Here is an 8,293-nt window from a genome sequence, read left to right as displayed (position 1 = left end):
ATCTATAAATGATTTTATAGGGTGAGGTATACAAAATGAAAGATGGCTACTTTGGGCCATGGTGAATATGTTCCTTTGCTGTGAAGAGTGAGTCTCATTGGGGGTTAGAATGGCAGCCCTAATGGATGTCCATACCTTGAGGTAATGCAATTATTCCCCATTGCAAACAGCTTATCCACTGTTCTCACCTACCTCAGTCCTCCCTGTCTCCAGCTCAATTGTATGCTACTATCTTAGTGTTCCTTCTAAAATGCCAATTCACTCCCCTCACAGGAGCTTCCTGAACGACCTGTCGGTTCTCTTTCTAATGACTCATCATCAGCCGTAGTGAAGTTCTATTTTGACTGTTTTCAAGTAAGGCTGCTGACCACCTGTGAGGTTTGTTAAAATGTGGCTACCTGGGCTCCACCCAGATGTACTGAAATTGGAGTCTCTGCAGCTCCAGAGGTTAAGAAACTCAGCCCAACCATCTATCCACATTTGGTCTAGCTGCCATGACCGAGGGGTCTTTTTTCATTCCATTTTAAATGGAATGATGTTTGGCAGCCTTCACATCTACCTCCCTATCCACAGCAGCAGCAGCAAGCACTTAACAAAGCTCTGATTGAGGCAAATAGCCAAAGACAGCTTAGCCCTTTTCTCTGGCACTGTGTCTTCCAGCTGAACCGGAGATATAATTCACGGCAGCAAACCTGAAACTGCAACTCTTGACAGATTAATTCCATAACAAAAATCAATCATGGCACTTGTTGCCGGCATACATAATATTTTGAGTTTCCTGTCTAGCACCGCTGAGAAGCAGACCTCCTTGACCTTGACTACATTAAACGAATGCACTGATACGGTAATGTAATCAGCTGATCACCGCATGTGCCAGCATCCCAGGTCTGTATAACAGTGATCAGCATTGAGCTCTTGTTTCCTGTGGTGCCTCCTAACCCCACCAAATTGCCATCCTCACTAGCAGAATGTCTCTTCTAGCCAAAAATAGTAGTTACAGCAACATCCTGAGAAGGTCTTGTATTTCGACTGGTCACCTCAGGCAATATGTCAGCTGATTTGCCTGCTAGGTTTTCCCTGAGCAAATATCAGCCAGCCAAAGAGGAGAAAAACAAAATAAAATAAAACAAAACAGAAACCTCACAATGGAAATCCCACTTTGACCACAGACAAAATACTCTCCTGTTCAGAAAAACCCTTGTTCACTCCTTGGACCAGAGTCTAAACAGGAAAGGAAACATGGACAGGTGGCTGGGTGAACACATCACTTATGTAATGAACAAACTACAAAGGCTAGAGCCATGAGGGTGCAAGGTGGATGGAAGGGAGAGAAGAAAAATAACTTCTTCTTTTTAAGATTAGAGGAGTTGAGGGACTAGATTATACGTGGCAATGCGAATTGCATTCAGGCAGAAGAACCATCTGGAAAGGGGCTATTGACAATTCTGTTGGGTTGCTTAACATAGTATGAGTCAAGATGGTTGAAGGCTTCTGTGATTGAGACACAAAGCCTCTAAGTAATATAGAGTGAGCTTCACCAGAAGTGTTTTCCCAGAAACCAGGATCACTCTTGCTGATTTGCCCCTTTCGTTATTTCTCAGATAAAACAAGTGATGTTTGGGCTGTTGAGGAAGGAGAGCTGATGTGGCCACCATCTCCAGCAACCAATACCGATAGAGAAGTCTTGTGTATCATGTCTAACCGGAAGTACCCCTGCATTAGTATTTCAAGTATTCAAAGATGGTTAGGGGGCACACTACGTGCCAAATGGAGATGTTACATTTCCAAAGCTCTCAATTTACTTTTTTTTTTTAAATATTTTTATTTATTTCTAGGAGAGAGAGAGAGAGAGAGACAGCGTGAGCAGGGGAGGGTCAGAGAGAGAGGGAGTCACAGACTGAAACAGGCTCCAGGCTCTGAGCTGGCAGTCAGCACAGAGCCCGACGCGGGGCTGGAACCCACGAACTGCGAGATCATGACCTAAGCGAAAGTTGGACGCTTAACCGACTAAGCCACCCAGGCGCCCCTCAATTTACTTTTTTATCAAATGATCCTGTGGCAAAAGGGAAGAGCTAATTAAGCATTTCATTATCTGACTGATATAACAAAGCACAAAGTGACAGTGAAAAAAAAAAATCAGCGTTGGGAAACATCTGTCTCACTCTAACACTGAGAATGTCACAGCCTAGGACAGCATCTGCAGATGGAGGTTTTTAAAAATTGAAATAGAGGAATCTTCAAATAGCATGTTATAGAAATACCTCCAGGGAATAAACTCCAGGTAAAGTTTGCTCTTCAAACCTGTACATAGAATTTACTGTTCTTAGAAATGATACTGTATCTATACAAAGGAAATCATGTTCAAGTTGGCAGTGATTTAATGAATACAAGGGAATTATACTAGAATTTACTGTGTATTGTCTCTTTCATGCTCAAGGCTTTCCAAAGTGTCTGACTAACAAGCAATTAAAATGCCGACAGACCAGGTATGGTAGGCAATGGTAAAATATCTGCTCTTATTCCAGTAGCTTACAGATTGCCTCGAATATCTCCTTGGTTGCTGCAGAATGTTGATTGTGGATGTCACAGGTGTCCCTACAATTGTTTGAACAGGCAGTGAGATCTGGGATTCTCAGATCTGGGAATCTCAGATTCCTGGTCAGTGGAATTTAAGAGAGAACTCCATTTGTAGCCTCTTCTGTTAATACTGGAGTAAACCAGTACACATTTATCCTGAAAACGTGCTGCCCAAGTCAAATCACTCAAAAGTACCTAAGCAAATAGAAGCCCTCAGCTAAATTATTTCTGATGTGTAGGAATGGTGGATCTCTAGTGTAGAAATATAGAAAATACAGATGAGCAAAACGAAGAAATAAAAACAATTTATAATCTCACTCCAGGAAGAGTTAATTGGTACAATGCCTAGTGCATAGTAGATGCTCCAGAAATTTGTTAAATAAATATTTCCTTCTATTTATTTTTAATGCAAATATATACAATCTTTAAATAAAAATTGTATCCTATTGTACCTACTTTTCTGAAACCTGATTGTACGAACTTTAGCACTAGATTGCAAATAGCTTTCCAAGTCATTAAATATTCTAATAGTTTACCCGACTGTTTAGTATTACAATTTGGGATGGATTTGGAGTAAAAATTAAACAGCATTTAGTAACATCTTCTCATTCTTTTATCCATCCAATAAATGTTTTTTGAGCATTTACTATGTTCAAGCCTCTATTCTGGATGCTTGGATGCATCAGGGAATAGACAAAATTCTTGCCTTTCAAGGAACTTACAATTGTAGTTGAGGGAGACAGGTCACAAACTGAGCATAATAACTCAATGTTTGAAGATGGATACTCACAGAAGAGAATAAAACATAATAAATAGTATCAGGAAAATAGTAGCAATTTTAAAAGATGAAATTTAAATAAAGAAGAAGGAGAGGAATTCGGTCACAGGAATAATTTTTAAGGAAACTGTTCCTGGCAGAGCAAACAGTCAAAGCAAAGGCCCTACAGCTGGAATATAATTGGCATATGCTCAAGGGTCAGCAAGGTGGCTGGAGCAGGCACCATGGGAGGAGAGGAGACGACATGGTTGGACAAACACAGAGGGAAGAAGAGTTTTGGTTTCTCCTCTAAGGGAAACTGGGAGATCATGCAGTGTTTTCAGCAGAGAAATGACACAGTATGACTTCTATTTTTACGGATCTGCCTGAGCTCTGTGTCAAGAACAGAATGTACAGGAAAATGTGTGAGAGGCCACCGCAGTGAAGCTAGCAACAGTGGTGATGGCTCCAACCAGAAAAGGACTGTGAAGGGGGTAGAAAGTTTACTTTCAGATGGATTTTGAAGATAGTGCTAGTAGTATTTACTGATGGGTGTGCGTAAGAGGAAGGGAAGTGTGAAAAGTAACCTGAGGCATTTGGGCTGAGCAACTGGAAGGGTAGAGTTGCTTTGTATTAAGATAGGAGAACTGTAGGTGGGGCAGATGTCAGGAGGCAGAGATCAGGATTCAATTGGGGACATGTGAAATTTGAGATGTTTATCAAACATTCAAGTAGAGATATTGAGGATAGTTGGATTTGAGATTTTAGAATTCAGAGGGAGTTCAGAAAATATGAGTCCAGGTTGGAGATAAATTTGGGGGGTCATGGACATAAAGATAGCATTAAAGTCAATGGACTGGTTGAGATCACATAGGTGTAAGTGTCGGGAAAAAAGAAAGAAAGAAAGAAAGAGAGAGAGAGAGAGAGAGAGAGAGAGAGAGAAAGAAAGAAAGAAAGAAAGAAAGAAAGAAAGAAAGAAAGAAAGAAAGAAAGAAAGAAAAAGAATCCAAAAGGCTGATGCATTCCAACATTACCATGTCTGCCATGAGAAGATGAAGACCTAGCAGAAAAGGCTTAATGGGAACTCCCCGTGAACTAGAAGGAAAACCATGTGTGGGGAGTCCTGGAAGCCATAAAGAAAGTATAAATTAAAGAGGAAGATAGGATTATGTTAACTGCTGCAAACAGGATCAACTGCTGCTAGTCAAGATCTTTGTGTGAGCTAGGAAAAGGCTCCCTCTCTGGGTGGCGAGACTGGTGTGGACTAAACTCACATCCACCCATCCCCTTTTCCAGGAGCCAACTGCACAACTGTATGTGGTATCCCTCACCGCTGGTGGGAAAGATAAAGTCCAAGAACTAACCACTGAATTTAGCAACAAATTTAGCACTGAATTCGTGGAGGCCACGAATGCCCTTGACGGGAGGAATTTTGGAGGAGTGCCATTTACAAAACCATGAATGTTAAGGGTTTAAGAGAGAATGAGAGCAGAGTAATTAGAAACACTGAAAACAGATAGCTCTTTGGAGGAGATGTGCCACAGAGAGGAGCAGAGAAGTCAGGCAGTAGCTGGTAAAGGAGAGAGGGTCAGAGCAACAGAAGAGACGGCAGTGTATTTGTGGGTTAATGCCACCAAGACACAGCATCACCCTCCTGCCTCGACCACTACCGTGGCTTTCTCTGTTTTCTTACATCCACTCTTGCATCCTGTACTCTTCTCCAAATATCCCCTTGGTGTCATCCTCCTAAGTTATAAATTCAATAATGTCATAATCGCTTCCCATCACACTTAAAATGAAATGCAAAGTCTCGACCAGGACCTATAAGATCCTGCCGGCCTAACTCTCCCCCCTCTTTTCCTACCTCTTGTCCCCTCAAATTTGCAGCTCCAGGTATACTGGCCCACACACACCAAGTCCTCCCAGTTCAGGCTCCACACTTGCTGTCCCTTCCACCTGGAACTCTCGGCCAGGCCAGTTCACACAGGCCTCACTTCCACACCTCACCCAGATCTCTGTCCAAACATTGCTCCCCCCGTCCTCACCTGACACGTTATCATCTCCCTGTCACAAGCTGTAACAGTGCTGTTGGCCTTTCCGTGGCGCTAATCACTACCTGACTTTGTGTAATTCCTTACTACTGTTTGTCTTCCCCCGAACATGCAAGTTTCATGAAGACAGAGATGTTGTCTTATTCACATGTTTACCCTCAGCCGTTACAGTAATGTCTGGCACATAGCAGACATTTAGTAAGTATACTTTACATACATGAATAATGGAAAAATTACTATCATTGACACCATGGACTCTTTTTATAAGGTTTATTTATTTTATTTTATTTTATTTTATTTTTTAAATGTTTTATTTATTTCTAGGAGAGAGAGAGAGACAGCGTGAGCAGGGGAGGGCCAGAGAGAGAGGGTGTCACAGACTGAAACAGGCTCCAGGCTCCGAGCCGGCAGTCAGCACAGAGTCCGACGCGGGGCTCGAACCCACGAACTGCGAGATCATGACCTAAGCGAAAGTCGGACGCTTAACCGACTAAGCCACCCAGGCGCCCCAAGGTTTATTTATTTACTTTAAACAATTTTTTAATGTTTACTTTTTAGAGAAAGAGAGAGAGAGAGAGAGACAGAGCATAAGTGCCAGGGAGTGGGGAGCAGGGTGGATCAGAGAGAGAGAGGGAGATGCAGAATCTGAAGTAGGCTCCAGGCCTCGAGCTCTAGTACAGAACCTGATGGGGGCCTCGAACTCACAAACCAGGAGATCATAACCTGTGTTGATGTTGGATGCTTAACCGACTGAGCCACACAGGTGTCCCTATTTATTTATTTAGAGAAAGACAGAGAGCATGAGCTGGGTAGGGGCAGAGAGAGAGGGAGAGAGAGAATCCCAAGCAGGTTCTGTGCTGTCAGTGCACAACCTGACATGGGGCTCAATCTCATGAACTGTGAGGTCAAGACCTGAGCCAAAACCAAGAGTTGGACACTTAACTGACTGAGCCATACAGGCACTCAGACATATTGGCAATTAAGGGTCAATTAAGGGTCATTGGCCTGGACAGATGAGCAGAGAGGCGCTCTAGAGTGTACCTTTCTTTGCAGCATAGGTGTACATGTGCCCTGAAGATGGACAAAGGTCTTGGTTCAATCTAATAGCACTATTTAGGATTTCAATGTAATGGAAAAAGGCTGGTGGAAAACAAAAATCAGAGATGTCCTCTGTTGTTGTGGAGAGGACCCCGGATACTCACCAGAAGGCCTGAATTCAAGTCTCCGCTTTGCTAGCTGCCCGTGCTGGGCACTTTCTGCAAGTGGATCTCTCTGTGATTTGGTCTCTAATTTTAAATTTGTGAGAAATAATACTTCATGTAGTTCTCTCACCTCATTGCTTGAGGGCCAACTGAGATATCTGGGATAGTGCTAAACAAATGCGCATAAATATTTTCTCTGGATGAAAAGAAAGTGTTTGAAGTGAATCTAGGTGGGGTGGGGAGAGAGAACGCAGAGTTCTGCTGCAGCGTATGCACCATCTGGCTCTTTAAAATGTGTCCCTCAGGAAGAAAAATGAGTTTGTTATTGAGGCTGTGGTAAAGAATCATTCCAAAAGTGATATTTTCCAACTCTAATAAGTCTGTGATCAAACAATCAGTTTCTAGGGTAAAGGCCACTACTTCCCACCAACTGACCTGGAAGCATGTACCATATATTTAATGTCAAGAGTGTGCAAGCATAAGCAGTTTCTGTCTGGAGAGAGTGGAAAATAAAATCTTCTGGTGGAAGAGACTAGACACCCCCATTTAGCTGGGAACTGGGAGAGAAACGTGCCTCTGAAGACCTCCTGCGGCGCTGCCTGGCAAATGCCAGCCCTTCCCTGGAGTGACCAGAGGTAGTATTTGAAATGCAGTATCTGTGTACAGCATAGTTGCAGGAAAGGAGGAGCTGCCTGAAGGGATGTGCAAGCCAGGAATGGCGGGGGAGTACGCATAACTCAGGGGTCTCCTTTACCTTCCCTCTCCCTTCCAGCAGCATTTTCTTCCTGCTCTCCTTACCTGCTTCAGTCCTCTCTTCCACCATCACCTTCTTCTGCTTATGCGTGCTTCTGCCCTTGGTTACCTCAGTGTATGCATGACCCATGGGGGTCACTCTGAACTTGTGTCATTCTATGTGCAGTGGCCCAGATAACTAAGATAGCCTCTTGGTTTCCCAGGTCCAAATATCTATGGAGAAACATTTAGAGTCTGGCCACATAAATCTTGGGCTCCTGGTCTCTATTTTGGACTGCCCTTGAGGGAGATGCCCATCCTGGACTATAGCTGTATGTGACTGGACTGAGGTCGGGTGGGGCAGAACGTCGCTCGGTTCATTGGCAGAGACTGTGGGCATGGGCAGATTCCCTGAGCAAGGATTAGGAGGTACAGACATTTTAATTGATACCTTGTTTAAGGGAGGCCTGTATGTGGGTTGCTCCCATGGTCTCTTCTAGAATTGGTATTTATTCAAAAGGTTAAAAAAAAAAAAAAGTAGAAGGCTGTTACTTGAAGAGACAGGTTCAATAGGTTACCAAATCTCTCACTGAAAATCTTTCTTCTTGTCTATCAATCTAAAATATTTTATGTCAACCTTATTCATTTGCAAGGTTAACAGACTGGTTTCTAATGTGCCAAAAAGGGGACTAGACACTAGTCCCATTAAATTGCAAGACCTGTGTGACTTTACACACTTTTATCAAAGTAGGGCTTGGGCTGCCCACTCTGTGTAGCACAACTGGGGACCCTTTCTCTGTTACCCACCCAACCAGCTCTGGGTCAGTTCTCCAAGAGGCTCTTCCTGGTTCCTAGCAGTGAGAAATGGACATCACACTATGGCCTCATATTCCCAGGAGCATCCTTTTGGCTGTACAGACAACCAATGCTTGGCAAACGTTCACTTCAACTGAAGAAATCTTATAACTCTTCCA

The sequence above is a fragment of the Hyaena hyaena genome, unplaced genomic scaffold, assembly GCF_003009895.1.
Source record: "Hyaena hyaena isolate Hyena2069 unplaced genomic scaffold, ASM300989v1 scaffold_1558, whole genome shotgun sequence".
Lineage (NCBI taxonomy): Eukaryota > Metazoa > Chordata > Mammalia > Carnivora > Hyaenidae > Hyaena > Hyaena hyaena.
The sequence above is the reverse complement of the archived record's forward strand: the minus strand, read 5'-3'. Positions refer to the sequence as shown.